The sequence below is a fragment of the Rattus norvegicus genome, chromosome 7 (assembly GCF_036323735.1).
Source record: "Rattus norvegicus strain BN/NHsdMcwi chromosome 7, GRCr8, whole genome shotgun sequence".
Taxonomy (NCBI): domain Eukaryota; kingdom Metazoa; phylum Chordata; class Mammalia; order Rodentia; family Muridae; genus Rattus; species Rattus norvegicus.
The window spans coordinates 38,904,270-38,925,066 of NC_086025.1; the positions used below are offsets into that span (position 1 = coordinate 38,904,270).

The window sequence follows — 20,797 nt, forward strand, 5'->3', positions numbered from 1 at the left end:
CCCAATCACAGAAAGACATACATGGTATGCACTCATTGATAAGTGGCTATTAGCCCAAATGCTTGAATTACCCTAGATCCCTAGAACAAACGAAACTCAAGACGGATGATCAAAATGTGAATGCTTCACTCCTTTAAATGAGGAAAAAGAATACCCTTGGCAGGAAAGGGAGAGGCAAAGATTAAACAGAGACAGAAGGAACACCCATTCAGAGCCTGCCCCACATGTGGCCCATACATATACAGCCACCCAATTAGACAAAATGGATGAAGCAAAGAAGTGCAGACCGACAGGGGCCGGATGTAGATCGCTCCTGAGAGACACAGCCAGAATACAGCAAATACAGAGGCGAATGCCAGCAGCAAACCACTGAACTGAGAATAGGTCCCCCGTTGAAGGAATCAGAGAAAGAACTGGAAGAGCTTGAAGGGGCTCGAGACCCCAAAAGTACAACAATGTCAAGCAACCAGAGCTTCCAGGGAATAAGCCACTACCTAAAGACTATACGTGGACTGACCCTAGACTCTGACCTCATAGGTAGCAATGAATATCCTAGTAAGAGCTCCAGTGGAAGGGGAAGCCCTGGGTCCTGCTAAGACTGAACCCCCAGTGAACTAGACTATGGGGGGAGAGCGGCAATGGGGGGAGGGTTGGGAGGGGAACACCCATAAGGAAGGGGAGGGGGGAGGGGGATGTTTGCCCGGAAACCGGGAAAGGGAATGACACTTGAAATGTATATAAGAAATACTCAAGTTAATAAAAAAAAAAAGAATAAACAATACTGTACAAAGGGACAGATTTTAATGCACAAATGTAACTTTATTTAAATTAACTCCTAAGTAATAATTGCAATGATATTTATATTTGACTATTGATATTCATTAATTTTACATATGTCATAATTTTGTCGAGTTAAAATGACTCATCTATATTCTGCATGAATATATCAGTTACTGCCTAATTTTAGTAGTTTAAATGATTTGGTAAATATGTTTTCGGACCAAGATAGTTATGATATAAATATATACAAAATATATTCATAATTTGTATCATATTTCTACATTTTATTTGCTTTATATTTATAAATATAATGCTAAGCGAGTAAATATGTAGATTTATCATCTCTTAAGTAGTCCATTGGATCTGCTTTAGTACTGAGAATCAAAAGCAGTAATTCAATCAGATTGGACTGGAAAGTTTATTCATATGAATGTTCCCACTAGGAGTTAGGAATGTCTTGCTTGAGTCATTTATTAGATCAAACATACAATATCATATCAGAGCAAAGAAACCGTCAGATCTCCAATAGTACAAAAATATACTTCTATTATGGAGAAAAAGAATCTTACAATATTTGTAAGATTGATATTCTACAGCAAAATGGATTGGAAACCCGAAAAGATACTCTCCATTTCCTGCTATTTGTATGTTTCGTAATCGTGGACAAAAAATGCAACTTCCCTTGGCTATTTAAATAAATATTTTAAAAATATAATCCTCAAAAGTAGGGTAAAATGTAAATTACATATATGACATGCCAGTCCCTAAAAGATATATAAAATTTGTCAAATTTTACCGTTTTTTAGTAACATAATTTGGTTTTAATTTAAATTTTTGTTGCAATATATTTTTTTAATTTTTTAATTTACTTTTTAACTCCAGATTTTATTCCCCTTCCGACTCTCCCTCTATCTGTTCTGCATCCCAAAACTCCTCCTTGCCACACCCACCCTGTCTCCACCAAGATGACCCCACGGCTCCCGTTCCACCAGACCTCTAAACTTCCTGGGGCCTCCAGTCTCTTGATGGTTAGGTGCATCTTCTTTGACTAAACCTAGACCAGGGAGTCCTCCATCGTATGTGTGGTGGGAGCCTAATCTCAGCCTGTGTGTGCTGCCTGGTTGTTAATTCAGTGTCTGAGAGATAACAGGGTCCAGGTTAATTGAGACTGCCGGCCCTCCTACACGGTTGCCCTCCTCTTCAACTTCCTCTGGCTTTCTCCTAATTCAACAGAGGGACCAGCAGCTTCTGTTTATTGGTTGGGTTCAAGTATCTGCATCTGACTTAGCTCCTTGTTGGGTCTTTTGGAGGGCAGTCATTATAGGTACCTTTTTGTGAGCACCCCATAACCTCAGTAATGGTGTTAGGTCTTTAGAGCCTCCCCTTTAGCTGGATCCCACTATGGGCCTGTTACTAGACCTTCTTTTTCTCAGGTTCTTCTCCATTTCCATCCATCACTGCATTTCTTCCAGACAGGAAGAATTATGAGTCAGAGTTTTGACTATGGGATAGCAACCCCATCCCCTACTTGATACCCTGTCTTTTTGCTGGAGATGAAATCAGCAAGTTCCCTTACACAATTGTAGGGTATTTAATCTAAAGTCTCCACCATTGAGTCCTGAAATTCTCACACTTCCCAGGTTTCTGGTACATACTGTAGGGTCCTCCCAACCACCTTCCTCCCGAAGTCACCTGTTTCCACTCTGCTGGCCCTCAGAGTATCAGTCCATTTTCCCCAACAAAGACAAGATCATGCCCCCCCTCTTCCACAACTCCTATCCCCTTTCTCTCCCCTGTCCCTCCTTCTCTCTTCCCTTGTGTTTGCTTTCTTCTCCCTCCCAAGAGGAACTGAGGTGTCCTGACTTTGGCCCTTGAATTTGTTGAACTTTGTGAATTCTGTGGACTCTACCTTGGTTATTCTGTATTTACTTTCTTTCTTATTTTTCTCTTTCTTTCTTTCTTTCTTTCTTTCTTTCTTTCTTTCTTTCTTTCTTTCTTTCTTCCTCCCTTCCTTCCTTTCTTTCTTTCCTTTTTTTTGGTGGTGTTTTTTGTGGGAGTCATATCCACTTATTAGTGAGAACATATGGTGCATGGCTTTTTGGGTCCGAGTTACCACACTCAGGAAGACTTGAGCTTTGTGTAGAGTGACAAATATGGGTCTATTTTCATTTTTAAACATACAGAGAGCCACTTAGACCAGCACCATTTATTGAAGACACTTTAATTTTTTTCATGGTATATTTTTGGCTTCTATGTCAAAGATCACATGTGCTTAAGTGTGTGATTTTATTTCTGGGTCTTCAATTCTATCCCATTGATCAACTTGTCTCGGTACCAAGATCATGCATTTGTATCACTATTGTTCTGAATTATGGCTTAAGTTCATGGACAGTGATTCCCCCAGCTGTTCTTTTATAGTTAAGATTTTTTTTTTTGCCTTCCAGATGAATTAGGGAATTGCTCTTTCCATGTCTTTGAAGGATTGTGTTGGGATTTTAATGGGAATTGCATTGAGTCTGTAATAGCCTTTGGTAGGATGGACATTTTTTCTCTGTTAATTCTCCTAATCCATGATCTCTCCATTTTCTGAGATCCTTCTTTCATTTCTTCCAGGAGAGTCTTGAAGATCTTAACATGCAGACTTTTCTCTTCTTTGGTTAGAGTTACCCCACATATTTTATATTATCTGTGGCTATTGTGAAGGATGTTGTTTCCCTAGTTTCTTTCTCAGCCTGTTTATCATTTGTATAAAGGAAGGCTACTGATTTATTTGAGTTAATTTTATATCTGGCCACTTTGCTGAAGTTGTTTATCAACTGGAAAAATCTGGTAGACTTTTGGGGGTCACTTGCATGTAGTATAATATCATCTGCTAATAGTGATACCTTTAATTCTTCTTTGCCAGTTCTTATCAGATTGATCTCTATTTGTTGTCTTATTGTTCTAGCTAGCACTTCGAGTACTATATTGAATAGATATGAGGAGAGTGTGCATCCTTGTCTTGTTCAGGATTTTAGTGGAATTGCTTCAAATATCTCTGTATTTAATTTGATATTGGCTGTTGGTTTCTCGCATTATATTTAGTCTCTCCAAGACTTTTAGCATGAAGGGATGTTATATTTTGTGAAATGCTTTTTCTCCATCTAAGGGGATGGTAATGTGATTTTTTTTCTTTGAGTTTGTATGTATGACGGATTATGTTAATGGATTTTCATATATTCAACCAACATTGCATTCCTGGGATAAAGCCTACTTGATCGTGGCAAATGATGGTTTGGACATGTTCGTTGTTTCTGTTTGCCAGAACTTTTTTGAGTATTTTTGCATTGATATTCATAAGAAAGATAGGTCTGAAGTTTTCTTTTTAGGTAGGGTCGTTGTGTGATTTAGGTATCAGAATAATTGTGACTTCATAGAATGAATTAGGTAGTGTCCTTTCTGTTTCTATTTTATGGAATAGTTTGAGGAATATTAGTATACAGTCTTCTTTGAAGGTCTAGTAGAATTCTGAACTAAATCCATCTGGCCCTGGGCTTTTTTTTTTTGACTGGAAGATTTTTAATGAATTCTTCTATTTCCTTATAAGACATGGGCCTGTTTAGAAAGTTTACATGCTCTTGATTTAACTTTGGTATGTGATACTTGGCTAGAAAACCATCCATTTCATCTAGATTTTTTCAGTTTTGTTGAGTATAAGCTTTTATGGTAGGATCTGATAATTTTTGAATTTCCTCCGTTTCTGTTGTTATGTGTCCCTTTTCATTTCTGATTTTGTTAATTTGGATACAGACTCTGGGCCCTATAGTTAGTTTGGCTAGGGGATTTTCTATCTTGCTGATTCTCTCAAAGAACCAGCTTTTAGTTTTGCTGATTCTTTGCATAGTTCTCTTCGTTTCTATTTGGTTGATTTCACCTCTGAGTTTGACTATTTACTGCTGTCTACTCTTGTGTGAGTTTGCCTTTTTTTATTTTAGAGCTCTCAGGTATGCTGTTAAGTTACTAGTGTAAGAATTCTCCAGTTTCTTTACCAGTGCACTTAGTGCTATGAATTTTCCTCTTAGCATTGCTTTCATTGTGTTCCATAAAATTGGGTATGATGTGTCAACACTTTCATCAAATTACAGGAAATCTTTTATTTCTTTCTTTATTTCATCCCTGTCTCAGTTATCATTGAGTGAAGAGTTGTTCAGTTTCCATGTGTATGTGGGCTTTCTGTTGATTTTGCTCTTCTTGAAGACCAGCTTTAGACCATGGTGGTCTGTTAGTATGCATGGAATTATCTCAATCTTCTTGTACTGGTTGAGGTTTGTTTTGGAACCAATTGTATGGTCGATTTTGAAGAATGGCCATGAGGTACTGAGAAGTATTATTCTTTTGTTTTAGCATGAAATGTTCTGTAGATATCCTTTTATCCATTTGGTTCATAACTTCTATTAGTTTCACTCAGTCTCTGTTTAATTTCTGTTTCAGTGAATCGTCCATTGGCGAAAGTGGGGTGTTGAAGTCTCCCACTAGAATTGTGCGCGAATCAATGTCATTTTGGAGCTTTAGTAGGTTTTTTTATGAATGTGGGTGCCCTTGCATTTGGGACATAGATGTTCAGAATTGAGACTTTCTCTCACTAGATTTTTCCCTTTGATGAATATGAAGTGTCCTTCCTCATCACACTTGATAACTTTTGGTTGAAAGTCTATTTTATTGGATATTAGGATGGCAACTCCAACTTGTTTCTTGGGATCATTTGCTTAGAAGAACTTTTTACATCCTTTTACTCAGAGATAGTGCCTGTCTTCTTTATTGAAGTGTGCTTCTTGTATGCAGCAAAATGCTGGATCTTATTTGTGTATCCAATCTGCTAGCTTATGTCTTTTTATAGGTGAATTGAGTCCATTAATATTGAGAAATATTAAAGACAGATGACTATTAGTTCGTTATATATGTTTTTGTAGGTAGCTTTATGCCATTGTAGTCCTCTCCTTTTGGCTTTGTTGTGGGATGCTTAATATCTTGTCTTTTCTTTGGTGTATGCATCTTCCTTGTATTGGAGTTTTCCTTCTAGGATTCTCTGTAGGGCTGGATACTGTTTGAATTTGGTTTTTTTTTTCCTTGCATAGTTTGGTTTCTCCATCTATGTTGATTGAGAGTTTTTCTGGGTATAGTAGCCTGGGCTGGCATTTGTGTTCTCTTTGAGTCTGCGTGACCTCTGTCTTTCATAGTCTCTGTTGAGAAGTCTGGTGTGATTCTGATAGGTCTGCCATTATATGTTACATGGTCCTTTTCTCTTGCAGCTTTTAATATACTTTCCTTATTCTGTGTGTTTAGTGTTTTGATTATTACGTGGTGAGAGGATTTTCTTTTCAGGTTCCATTTGTCTGGTGTTCTGTGGGTTTCTTATACCTTTATGGCCATATGTTTCTTTAGGTTGGAGAAATTTTCTATGATTTTGTTGAAGACATTTTCAGGTCCTTTCAGCTTTGTTCTCCTCTATCCCAATAATTCTTAGATTTAGTGTTTTCATTGTGTCCTGAATTTCCTGGATATTTTGGGTTAAGAGTTTTTTATGTTTTGAATTTTCTTCGACTGTTATGTCATTCTCTTCTACAGTATCTGTTATACCTGAGATTCTATCTCTTGTATTCTGTATTACTTACACCTGTAATTCCTGATCTCTTTCCTAGGTTTTCCATTTCCAAGTTTGCATCCATTTGTCTTTTCTTTATTGTTTCTACTTCTACTTTTAGGTCTTGAACTTTTAGGTCATGGAATTCCTTCCCCTATTTGATTGTGTTTTCCTGTATTTCTTTAAGGGATTTATTTGTTTCCTCTTTAAGGGCTTCTACCTGTTTACCTGCATTTTCCTGTATTTCTTTCGGTGAGTTATTTATATCCTCTTTAAAGGACTCTATTATCTTCATGAGATAAGATTTTTGGACAGCTTTTTGATTTTCATATGTGTCGGTGTATTCAGGGTTTGCTGTGGTGGGAGAACTAGGTTCTGATGATGCCCAAGTATATTGGCTTCTGTTGCTTGTGGTCTAGCACTTGCTTCTCACCCTCTGGTTATCTTTAGTGTTTGCCGGTCTGAGTGACTCTTTCTGGAGTCTGCCTCTTTTATCCTTGGGTTGCAACAGATCTTCTGGTAGTCCTGTGGCCTTGGTTGCAGCTAACCTCCTGTGGTGTCTTCCAACTGGAGGGTATTCAAAGGGGCAGAGAAGCTGGTGTTTTGTTGCCCTGACTGCAGTAGATCTCTTAGGAGGCCTTCAGACTGTTGGGTTTTCAGAGGAGTAGTCATGCTGTTGTCCTGTGTAAAGCTGTTTTCTGGGGGTGATCAAAAGGACAATAGTTTCTGTTTCCTTGTGTGCAGCCACACTCCAGGGAGGCTTTCAGTCTTTTGGTTCAGTTTCCCTGCATGCCGCATAGGCCCTGCGAGGTCTTCAGATGGTGGTATCAATTGCCCAGTTGTCCTATGCATCTGTCCAGGAACTCCTGGAATGCCTTCAAGCTGTGGTGCCCTGTGTGTAGTGGATCTCCTGGGATGTCTCTGGTTGTGGTATTAGGTGCCTTGGGTGCAGCAGACCTCCTGGGATGCCTCAGAATATGGTATCAAATATTCTGAGTGCAGTGAATCCCTTGGTATGACTAAGGATACAACCTCTTCCAGGAAGAAAACTAGCTAGCAGTCTGTTCCAGCAGATAGAACCAGGCAACAAGGGATTGATATTCTGCGGTGATGGTGGGTCCCCAAGTCCACTGGCCCTCAGTGGCAGCTGTGGGACCTTGGTTTGGGGGTGGTTCTTATCAAATGGTGAGTGCAATAGGTCTTCTGGTATGCTTAAGGAGATAGCCTCTTCCAGGGAGCAGACTAACTAGCAGTCTGTCCAGCAGAAAGGACCAGGCAGAAGAAGATTGGTATTCCGTGGGTGGGGGTTCCCAGTGGCAGCTGTGAGACTTCCAGGGTGTTTCTTGTTGTGGTATTAATAAAAGAGTGGCAGAACAGGTTCCCGTGAGAATCCTGGTAGTCAAGCTCTCACTAGTTCTGGCTCCAGTGGAGCATTGGAATTAATGCCAATTTTTCTCAGAGGCTCTAAGCTGCACCCATCTATTTGCTGACTTGCTGTCCATGAGACATTCCAACAGGGCACCCTGTCAAGCCAACCCACCCTCACAGCTCTCTTGGTTGGTTTCTACCGTGCCAAGCATACACATCCCAATTCCCTAGCAGGCCTGGTGTATCTGGCCACAATACACTCTGTTCAACCCCATGAAAGAACACATCACACAATATCTTCTGGTCCATTATAAGATATAATTTGCCAATCTAGACAACACAATATCCTGTACACACCCACCCATTAAGAATAGTCATAACAACCTATAATATGTGCAGAGAGGAATCCTAACATCTGCAGCCATTCTCTCTCAGCTGCCTCTCCCTCTATTTGGCCTGCTCTGCCACTCTAAAACCTTTCTCCTGCCCATCCTTCCTTCTTGTCCAATGACAGACCTCATTATATTGTACCTTCCTTCACCTGCATAAGGACGTCAACCTACAGTTCCTTACCAAATGCTGAGTGCAATGGAGCCTCTGGTATGATTCAGGATGTAGCCTCAAATGCTCAGGATACAGCCTCTTCAGGGAGCAGACTTGCTAGCAGTCTTCTTCTTTTCCTTCATTATCTCCATGGAAAGCCTCCCCATCTCCCTTCTTCATCATCTAACTTGATGTTCCTTACCTTGATTTCTTTTTCTAAAAAAAAGAAAGAAAATGGGAGAGTAAAGATAGTCAATTATACCATTTCAAACAATATTTAAAAAAATCCACCATAACAATAACAAAACAACAACTACCAAAACAACAAAAGAGGAAAACCAGAAAGCACACACTAAAACATGGAGTCCATTTTGTATTGATCAACTACTTCTGAGCATGGGGCCTGGCCTGGAATATGGTTAATATACCCAGTGACACTCTATTGGAGATTCTGGTTATTATTCTCTAGCAGGTATCAATTGCAAATACCTTTTTGATTAGGATTAGGGTTTTTTCAGTTCCCCTACTCCTTGCAGGATGTCTGACTTGTTTGTACTTGTGCAGAAATAAAGTGTTCAGTCATATGCTTCTGAGGTTTAAATGATCCTCAGTGGTATGTAAGGAAGATACGGTTTCTTTGTAGCAATATTATTCTGGCTTTTCACAATCTTTCTGCAACCAACTGAAAGTTGATCTCTGGCCCTAAAAGGGAAGAATTTGGTAAGGACATACCATTTAGAGCTGAGGTTACAAAGACAGACGAACTTATTTTCCCCTGAAGAAGATAGAATACGTCATTAGAGCGGAAGTTAAAAAAACTTATTGGAATAAATCTTCAGCGATCCAGGTGACTGCCCCTTCATAATATGAGCCATGTGCTAGCAAAGGCCTCAGTAGACAGGAGATGCAAAGATTGGTGTATCATACTCATTGACATTTTAGAGAAAGGTGATTGCAAGTTTGACTATAGAGTCTTCACCTTTCTTGTAGAAATTATATTGATTGGTTTATGTTGATACTCGTTTGATTACTTTACGCTAAAAATATTTAATTACTAAAAGTTAGCAGTAGAACAAAATGGAGAATCCTCGAACTAAAATTACTGGAGTTCCCACTTAGTCACACACTTTCATGACTATAACAGTTGTGAAAATTATATAGCCTTTGTAATGTATGTTATTCAATACACATTAACATGACTTTGTATCCATTATGTACAATATGAAAATAAAGTTAAGTAAGATTCTTTTGAAGAGAGTAGAATGACAGCAACGTAGTAGTCATTCTATAATTATGAATAGTTTCTCATTAGTCTGTCACTTGCTGGAGCTGATAAGACAAATCTCATTATATGTAAATCTTCATGAGCAGAACGTTTGAGTGTGTAAGTATAAAAATATAATGACTAACTGAAATGAGATAAGAAAAATGCACTATAAATTACTTATTGAAATTACTTCCTAAAAATGACATGCCTATTAAAGTCCAAATTGTTGTCCCTAAAAGCTGACCTTCATAATAGTCACTTATCTAGATTATGTTCAATGTAAAGTCATCAAGTATGTATTATTGCATAAATGTAAACAATGCACTTAGCTTCTTAGCATCTCAAGTATCTTGGTAAACACATTATTCCACTGTATAATCTCCCTTTCTAATCCTTACAATAACTAACAGTATCATAAATATGCACAGGACCATGACAGCTGAGAAAATGTAATGTGATCATTGGAAGTTACTCACTGAATTACCTTCTGCATGTTAATTAACTCAAGATTCTCCTGTTCTTTCATGTCATTTCTGTATCAGGCAATAGTCTTAGAACAATCGCTATTACCTTTCAAATTTTCTATGTTTTTACAATCAATTTCTGCTCTGTTTTTTCATTGATTTTTTAAAAAGTAGAAGAAGAAAAGAAAAAGAATATATATATATCCAGTAATCTGACTTAACTGGTCAAGTTTAATACATCTCTCCCAGAAAACTGAAAATGTGAACCTTATTCACGGAGCTATGGAGCAGAATAAAAGTGACTCCCATTACTTGTTTTCTGATCTTCATATACTACACACTATGGCAAATATGCATTTCCTCCTACAACACAAATAATACTATGTAACGGCCTTAAATACTATATATCATTTTTTTCTTAGGTGTGATTTCTACATTTTAGTTATCTTGAGTAAAACTTTGGTAGGTGTCTACTAATCTATGTATGTTTCTTTCATTACATATACATACATACATATATATATATATATGTATTGTCAGTGCAAAATACATTTTCAATTTAAAGAAAAAATATATATTTGGATCAAGTATGAATGAAATACCAATGCCTAAGTAAATGGATTCAAATTACTCTAAGTGGCTTGTTTTTCAGAAGAGGTCCCAAGTACTTTTATAACCATAAAACTAAAAAAACATAAATCCATATAGTCAACAAATTCATCAGTTGGAAAATAGAGAGGCAGAGTGTAGCAAAACAAGGGTATCTTTATGTTTCACAGTTATAGTATATTTAGTTTAGTTAATAAGCCTCCTAATCCTATTTCTTTGGGGTAACATCAATCTGATAAGAATTTTATCCCAGTAACAAAGGTAATAATTAAATGAAAGCTCAAGAAAATTTGGGTTTCTTCGTTCAATATTCCACCTCTTCAAGTTATGGTGTAAATGTCACGTGATCTCTATAGGGTCTCTACTACAGATATGGATTCTTTTGAGAACATAACTTTTACATTCTGACAATGTATAATTAATTATCACTGTTATTTATCACTTGAGGGTCCCTGTAAATATAGTCTTTCATGTGTTTTCTGCATTACTGTCATATTTAGTACAGAAACACTTTAAGGATTTCAATCACATATCCAATGACTCAATATTACCTTATTCTTAAGCTTGTGAATTGATTAAAATATCTGATGAGCCTTAGCCAGCATTAGCATTTAAAAGCAAAAGCTGAGATATTATGGAGTTTGGTTCAAACCTACCTTTTTCTAATTAGATATTTTCAAAAGATTAAATATTCTATTTTCCTATCTGTAAAACATTGCAAACCTTTTTAAACCCTTAGGCCAATGCACGATAAATCTAATGTTTCTCTGAAAACACCAATTTTCTTTTATTTTTCTGTATTTCATTAAGGGATTTATTCATTTGCACTTTATACTTTACTGGATTTTTTTATTTACATTTCAAATGTTATTCCCTTTCCCAGGTTCCTGTCCATAAACCCCATCCTCTCCCCCTCCCCTTCTACTATAAAGGTGTTCCTGTCTCCAGCCATGTCCCCCCTGAACATTCTTTATACTGGGGGTCCAACCTTGACAGGACCAAGGGCTTCCTCTTCCACTGGAGCCCATCAAGGCTGTTCTCTGCTACATATGCAGTTTAAGCCCTGGGTCAGTCCATGTATAGTCTTTGGGTGGTGGTTTTAGTTCCTGGAAGCTTTGGTTGGTTGGCATTGTTGTTCTTATGGGGTTGAAAGCCCCTTAAGCTCTTTCAATCCTTTCTCTAATTCCCACAAAGTGGGTTCCATTCTCAGTTCAGTGGTTTGCTGCTAGCATTCACTTTTGTATTTGACATGCTCTGGTCACACAACCATTTCTTAGGTCTCAAGTACCAACACAAATGATTTTAAAAGCCAGAGGTTGTAGGTGGCTAAAGTATAATAGTGTTTTCAAGACACAGTATACCAGTTGCACATATGAACTCACAATAGTTGCATAGCACAAACAAGACAAGTGAATGCTATAATCAGACAAATTACATCCTGGAGAATGGAAATGGAAACAAAGGCCTCACCCTAGTAAGGAAACTGTTGGCCATTGATAGCTGGTGGAAAAGGGAGAGGAAGTCTTCTTAAAGGTTTAGTCACTATCGGGTTAACTTATTCCAGTAAATGGCCACATGTTTATGAGGATATTGGAAACACTAATGCCAATCGTATTTGGTGAAGTTAATACACTTAATACCAAGATGGGAAAAGTTGGGGGAGTAGATATAATTGTAAATGGTTCTGGAAAGGGATAGAGGACAATTTGCATTATAAAAAATACACAAAATTCAAACAGAAATAATAGAAACAGGGGAATTCTAATAATAGTAACACAAACATTGTAGCACAAAGGTAAGTAAATATTCAATATCTGTAACACTGATTATTGTCATTATATTGTAGAATTTATTTTTGAGCTGTGTTCTACAAATCAGAAGTTAACAATGTCTGAAAATTAAATAAAATGTGAAAAAGATCCCTGAAGTTAAACAAACAAACAAACTTCACCCTGTAGTTGGCTGTCTGCAAGGCTCTGCCTAAGAATAAAGAAAAGGGCAATCTCTAAACAAGTTAATACCTTGACCAATATTGCTTTAATGACCGCAGGCAATGCTGTGCATCATACTGGGATCCAAATTGGTAGTCAGAGGAAACTGCCGTGCATTGGTGTGGTACTCCCTGAGGCTAAAACCAATCAGCAGCCAAGCCATTTTCTACCCCCATGAAGTCTGTAAGTGGTTTCCAGGAGTAACCTCTTTTAAAGCATATTTGAATAATCTAATTTGGAATTTCACATGTGGCACAAATGATGAATACATCACAGGCTAACTCTCACTTCTCTTAAAATCGGGGAAAAAAGGACCCTCCCATCACATATAACTTGTATTACACTTGTAAAAGCATTGTTACATAATGCTATGATTCATATGTAAAAATCTTATAATTATTTTTAAGTCAGAGGATCATCTTGTCATAAAGCCAAAGCTCTCCTTGAACTTGTTATATAGACAAAGATGACCTTAAACTCCTGGTCCTTCACCTCTATCTCTTAATTGCTGAGATTTAAAGCATGTCATGGTCATGATGATTTAGCATGGCTCTTGATCAAAACTAGAGTTTCTTGCATGCTAGAAAAGCATTGAACTAAACCCCGGCCCACAAAAGCATCTCGTTACTCTAAAGATGAGTTTACTCTCATGCCTTTTTAAAAAGCATGAGAGCACATCTATCCTATAATTCTAACCACTGAAAATTCACAATCTGCCATTTATTATTCATGCATGAAACTTGACTCCTTCCATCAAACTACTATAGTAAACATCTTAGAATATTTTTTCTATTGTACCCAATAAATATAGTCTTGTCCTTCAATAAATAGACACTACTCATTCAAATGTATATAAAAGATGACACAGGGAAACTTTTAGGGGATTGATCCTGTCGTTTTCAATGGATTCCTTATGCCAGCACACTTGTATGAATAGTGAGGGAATTACTTATTTTAGGTTGTTCAAAATTTTCGATCACTATTAGAAAAACAAATATATTTGAATATATTTTATTGGTATGAGATTGTAGACTGCAAATAAGCACACCATGTGTGTTCTGGTTCCTTGTAAATGTCAGAAGAGGAAATTGAATCCCTTGGAGCTAGAGTTTTGGGTCACTCTGAGCCTCTATGGAGGTGCTAGGAACTGAACCTGGGTTTGCTGCATGAAGAGGTGTTCTTTACCACTTAACCATTTATCTGTCACCTAATAATGATTAAATTTTTGAACTAGTAGGGTTTTTAAGAGAAGTACTGTGCTGTAAACTTCAATATTTAACTTTACAAGTTATATAAGAGAACTTAAGAATTTAAAGGAAAAAAAAGTAAGATATGATACCTACAGTTTGTCTCCAGAGGGAAAAGAAACCAGCCATTTTTTCTTTCTAAATTAGTGCTCGCCCTTTAAAAATAACCTGTTCTTCAAGTTTGGCAAATTGCTTACTATTCCTAAGTTATAGTCCTATTTATCTCCAAAGTTGAAATCATGCAATTTCACAAGTTATTTGCCAAGGGAAACAGTTTTCTCCAACCAAAGAATACAGAATGGGATTAATTATTTCATGGGGCCATTGACAATTACAGCACATTAAATGCACTTTGCCTTCTAGATCATGGTTAAAAGAAGCATATCATGTGACACGCCTCTCACTGAATAGCTAACTAATATGTTATGGTCATTGTTGATTCACATTATTGACCACTATTTATTATTTCACATGTTCTGGGTTATTGTTATTTTGTGCATTGAAGTGGGATATTAATTTTGCTTAATTTGCATTTTTCATAATGGTTTATAGAATATTATTACATATCAATGCTGGGAGAAATATCTCTACACATCTTTCACTGTTCCTTTTAAATTTGAGTTACCCGTTGCTGTAGTTGTTTTAATGATGGACACTCACTCCGTGCAGTCACATGGTTTGAGAATGTTTTTGTTATCTTTTGATTTTCCTGACGTGTCATCTTAAGAATGTTGATGGACACCGAGTTCATATATTATGTTGTTTGTGCCTTCTGTTGTTAACACTGAATATAAGGATAATTCATTGCAAAAAAATAACCATATTTCTATTCTTACTCTGCAATTATATTACATTTATGTTTCAAGGTCTTATTAGTTTAATTTTACTTTCCTATTTTTAAATATAGTATTGGACTGTAACAACATGTTTTGCACACATATATGTTGTCACTTCACTTTTAAAAAAGAATATCATTAGGAGAAGGCAGGAGTACAGTCAAGGTTCAAACATCTAAAATGCATTACCCATGATTATGAAGCTACCAAAGAACTTATAAAAAATGAGGTTCCTTGTTTAATTATTCCTTCACCTTTGAGAAAAATCATAGCTATATATTGATAGGCAGATACTAAAATTTCAATTAAGCTTAGTGATCTAGACACTGATTTATTACATATACTATAATATATATATAATATGTATCACTGCGCATCTATATGGCTTTAATAAATTATACACCACATCTTCTAAGTCTTTCTTTCATAATATGTGCCTTATTATATTATATTACTATCCCTTATAAACCTGTTTATTGTTGTTTTTATGGTAAATAGAAAGAATAGATCTGAATAGAGAGGAGATAGAGAGGAACTGGGAGGGGTAAGGAAAAAAGAAATATATTATGTGACAAAATGATCTATTTTCAGTAAATAGAGTAATAAATATTGTTTCAGATGATCTGGATTTTTGGCACTTTTATATCAATTTATGATTTACTAGATATTTTCAGAAATACAATTTCTAAGTCGTATCAATTTTTTTATTCACTTTACATTCCAATCACTTTCCCCCTCCCGGTTACCCCTCCCACAATCATTCCCCCCATCCCTCTCCCTGTTTCCTCAGAGAATGTGGGGGCTCCCCTAACCCTGGAACATCAACTTGCTGCTCGGCTATGAACATCCTCTTCCACTGATGCAAGACAGGGCAGCCCACTTGTAGGGACATATCCCATATACAGGCATCTGTTTTCGTGATAAACTTCACTCCAGTTGTTCCAGACTGACATGAAGACCAACATGAACATCTACTACCTTAGTGCAGGGTGGTCAGGGTACAGCCTTTGTATGGTCTTTGGTTGGTGGTTCAGTTTCTGGCAGCCGGGAGAATCAAGGTTAGTTGAATCTGTTGGCCTTCCTGTGGAGTTCCTATCATCTTCAGGACTGGCAATCATTCCACTACTCTTCAGTAAGAGTTGGCAAGATCCATCCACTCATGTCTGTGGTTCTCAGCATCCATTTGACTCAGCTGCTGTGCGAGGCCTCTCAGAGGACATCTATGGTAGACTCCTGACTGCAAGAATAGCAGCACCATTAATAGTCTCAGGGATTGTTGCTTGCCCATGAGATGGGTCTCAAGTTGGGCCAGGCAGTCCTTGGAAATTCCCTCAGTCTCTGCCCCATCCTCCTTTTCTAAATTTCTTAAAGAAATGGTAAATATTAGGTGGAACATTTGTTGGATGGGTTGACATTCCTATCACACCCCACTGGGGATGTTGCCTAACAACAGAAGGTGGTATCTTCAGGTATCATATTCCCAATGCTGTGAGTCACAGTTAAGGTCACTGTCATTGAATCTGGGGCACCTCCATTATCCCGGGGCTCTGTCTCTTCCTGGAGATCCCCCCACCTCTCCACAGCTGTCAGTTCTAGATTTCCATTTATTGTCATGGCCAACTGGCCATTCCTCCTGTCCCTCCCCCCATCTGCTCTTGAACCCCTCCCCATTACACTCCCCACCCCTCTCCCTCCCGGTTTCCTTCCTTCATCTTCCTCTCATAATTATTTAATCCCCCTTCTAATTGGGTCTCAAGCATCCTCCTTTGTGCCTTTTTGCTTGTTTAGCTTCTTGGGTCTGTAGTGTGCGGCATGGGTATCCTGTATGTTGTGGCTATTAAGCATGTATAAGTGAGTACATACCATGTATGTTCTATTTGGACTTGGTTACCTAACTCTGAAATGTATTCTCAAGTTCCATCCATTTGCCTGAAAAATCCATGATGCCTTTGTTTTTACTAGCTGAATAGTATTTCTTTGTGTAAAGTGTTATTTCCTTAATTTCTTCCTCAGACCATTTATCATTTGTATAAAGGAGGGCTACTGATTTATTTGAGTTAATTTCATATCCGGACACTTTGACAAAGGTGATTTATCAGCTATAGGGGTTCTGTGGTAGAATTTTTGGTCTCCCTTATGTATACTCTCATCACCTGGAGATGGTAGTACCTTGACTTCTTCCCTTCCAATTTTTATCCCCTCGATTTCCTTTAATTGTCTTACTGTTCATGGATGTTCCTGTTTTATTAAGTATTGGGAGGGAGTTAAACCCCGATGGTCCTGGTGTGGCAGAGCTCTCATGGGTATCCTTTGACTTTATGGCTCATGATCTGTGGGTCTGTGGGTTCAGGAGCAGCAGATGAGATGACAGTTAGCAGAGACATGGCAGGAAATGGAGATCCATTGGGAGTGGCAGGCTAGTCAGGTCAGCTTAGATGACTGACAGGATTCAGCAAGCAGGGAAGATGGGTCGGGGAAGGGAAGCTTACCTATATGTTTGAGGATCTGCAGGTCTGATGAACGTGGGCAGAGAGATGGCAAGAAAATTGGAGACAATTTACTTAAATACGCTGTGTTCACTGCCATTTCACAATATGAAATTTTCTGAGCCAATGCAAATCAATTGGTTTTTCTAATTATTTGTTTTAGTCTCTTTAAGCATTTTTGATGTTTCTATATAATTCATATATTTTAAAATATATTTACTAGTATATATTTTATGATTATATATTTATATGACATGTTTTCCTAATAGGATCTTTGACTGATCTTTGCCATCCATTTCCATAAATACCAGATGATCATGTATCTTCCAACCTCATTTAAGAGTTAATATATTTTCTGTGTATTTATTATGAGTAATTTTTGACAGCTCTTGTCTACTTAGAATATAATTTTATTCTTCTTACCTATCTGCACCCTGTTGCTGTCTAGATTCACTAATGACTCTTAAAGGAACTTCTAGTATAATATCTGGTAATTGGTAATGATGTAACTTTTCTCTTATTACCGAATTTATGAGAAAAATCTTACTTTTAAAATTCAAGTAAGATGTTATTGGCTGATTTACTGGTATGATCCCTAAGGCATAGATAATCCTCTTAGAGATTTAATAATTTCCCCATAGATTCCTATCTCCTAATACACACAGATGAATATGCCTTACTTCCTGTTCTTTACACCAGGAAGCCTTACCTCTGAACATGCTATAATACAACAGTGACATGGTCCATTTTCTAAAGAGTGATTGAAATCACAGTAGACTTTTACACTGAAAGTCTTTCTTTTTCTTTTTGTGACTAAATTCATATTTATTATTTTTGGTTTTTAGTGCATTATGTCTCTATTTGACTTATTTTAGCTATTCCTATTTTTTTTCCAATACCTCTTGATAAAATCTATGCCAGATTTCTCTTTCCATTACATCAGTGCCTCTTTGGAATTTATGGAGAAAATGTACTTAATGAACGATTAGAAATCATATCAAGACTGAAGTCTTTTTCACTCATCATTTTGAGAAGGTCAATTCTGCTCATTTCTTTCGAACTACTACTATACCTTGCAAGATACCAGATTTTATATTTATCTATAATATAGCTAGAAAAGATTCTATAGAAATAATAATCATTCTTCATCATGTTAGCCACATTGTAAACCTATGAACTATATTATTGCAATTCAGGAGAACTTGTCAACTGTTACATTATGTAAAAGAGGGAAATAAGGTCAGAGAAGATGCTGATAATAATGACACAAGCCTGTACTCCCAACCGTCTGGAATGCTGAGCCAGTAAGAGAATTTTAAGTTACCTTGTAATAAACAATGAAGTCCAAGATGTTTGGATTATAGTTACTCATATATGTTCTCAAAGAAAAACAACAAATGGGAAGGACATAATATTTGTCATCTTCTTATCATAGTGAAATGAGAGATCATAATGCATCATCAGGGGTCTGTCACGAAGGTCATCCAGAAAGAGAAAGTCAAACAAGCGCACATCATATGATTCAGCAACAGAAGAGGGTTTCAACTTGAATTTTCTGACTCCTGAAATGTGGTGGAAAAGGTTAGAAAACAATTCTTCCCCTTGAGATATTATGTGCAATGTAGATCAGTTCAGACCAGGACAGTAGTGATTGAGAGCAATTTTACATTTCTGATCTCTGTGCATGCAGAGTAATAATCATTCTTCATCATCTCAGCCACATTCTTCATGATAATTTTTATATCAACACAAAAACAATAAGGTGAGAAAATCCTTGTGTGAGTGTTCATTTCTCCTTACTGGAATTCAGTGGGACAGTACACATGTCTAGTCCTGGATTTCATTGAGTTTATAATATTTGGAATTCATTGAGCACCTTCAATGTACTGCTTAAGTCAACTACTACCATGTATAGCTCTTCATTTTTCGAGGGGTGGGGTTAGAACTGTGAATCTAATCTTTTTGTCCAGACCCTGTCACACAAGTTCTATTCTTTTATTGAGTTCTGTTTAGAAGCCAGGGAATCTCACCATCACTGTCTTCAATTTCCCTAATTCTTCCTTCTACCATTATAATTACGTTACCAAGCCGTGAATTTGATGTTTCCTCTCTTGCACACATTCTATTTGCTATATTTTACATCAAGTTATTATTTAGGTGGTGTTGTTTACATGTATGAATATTTCAGTTTTTTAATATATTTGAGCTAATATAAAGTATATAATATAAATAGATTTATAAGTTAGAACTCTGGCATTGTAGTTTGCTTTTACCACATTTTAAAAATAATCTTATCTCCTCTATATTTTTCATTTTTCACATTTTTATAAAAATATTTAAATAATATAATATTGTCATCCTAGAAGATTTGGTTTTTTATTACTAGTCATTGTTTACTTGTTGTATACATAGTGTTGTTTAACTTTTCCACGTTTTCCTATAAAGGCACAAATGCTCCTTTTTATTCACCTCAGTGTTAATCTACAATAACACAGATCTCCAAGGGTTGGACAAAGTAATTTTTTGAACCATTATGTCAAGGACAGAAAACTGTATATGCCCTATGCATTTATGTGTGTGTATGCACATGAAGGTTTAGCCTATGTATCTATGGATACATACCTTGGAATGTGTGTGCTTGTGAGTGCATGACTGTGTAGGCTGGATAACATGTTTGGTACTCCGTCATGGTAGTAACCCTACCTTTGCTTTACTTCTTGTTTATAGTTTTTAAGTATTATAAATTAGTGACTTCATGAAATTCTTAGGCAAATGGATAGAATTAGAAAATATCATCCTGATTTAGGTAACCCAGTCAAAAAAGAACACACATGATATGTACTCACTAATAAGTAGATATTAGCCCAAAAGCTCATATTACCCAATACAATTCACAGACCACAGAAAGTCAAGAAGAAGGAAGAGCACAGTGTGGATGCTACAGTCCTTCTTAGAAGGGGGAACAAAAAAACTTACAGGAGGAAATACGGAGACAAAGTGTGGAGGAAAAACTGAAGGAAAGGCCATCCAGAGACTGCCACATTTGGGGCTTCATCCCATATAAAGCCACCAAACCTAGACAATGTTGCAGATGTCAAAAAGTACATGCTAATAGGCACTTGATAAAGCTGTCTCCTAAGAGGGTCTGCCAGAACCTGACAAATACAGAGGCAGATGCTAGCAACCATTGAACTGAGAACTGGGTCCCCAATGAGGAAATAGAGAAAGGACTGAAGGAGCTGAAGAGGTTTGCACCCCATAAGAAGAACAATAATATCAACCAAGGAGACCCGGCAGAGGGCCACGGGACTAAACAACCATCCCAAGAATACACAGGGATAGACTATTGGCTCCAGCCCTACATGTAGCAGAGGCTGTCCTTGTTGGGCATCAATGGGAGAAGCCCTTGGTTCTGTCAAGGCTCAATGCGCCAGTGTCAGGGAAGGGAAGTCAGAGGGAGTGAGTGGATGGGTAAGGGTATACCCTCACAGAAGCAGGGGAAGTAGGGATGGGATAGCAGGTTTCTGAAGGGGAAACCGAGAAAGGGGATAATATTTGAAATGTAAATAAAAATATTCAATAAATG

At 37.1% G+C, this 20,797-nt stretch overlaps 1 protein-coding gene across 13 annotated transcripts in view; it reads left to right on the top strand.

Moving 5' to 3' along the window:
* Mgat4c (MGAT4 family, member C) overlaps positions 1-20,797 on the top strand; it is a 764,987-nt gene that overhangs the window by 308,153 nt on the left and 436,037 nt on the right. For 2 of the 13 annotated variants that reach the window (XM_063263214.1, XM_063263207.1), the window contains exon 1: positions 17,524-18,792. The exons of the other annotated variants lie outside the window; for them this stretch is intronic. The gene's annotated coding sequence lies outside the window, so the exon portion shown is untranslated. Of the gene's footprint in view, positions 1-17,523; positions 18,793-20,797 lie in introns of those variants that run through there. 13 annotated transcript variants of the gene reach the window in all.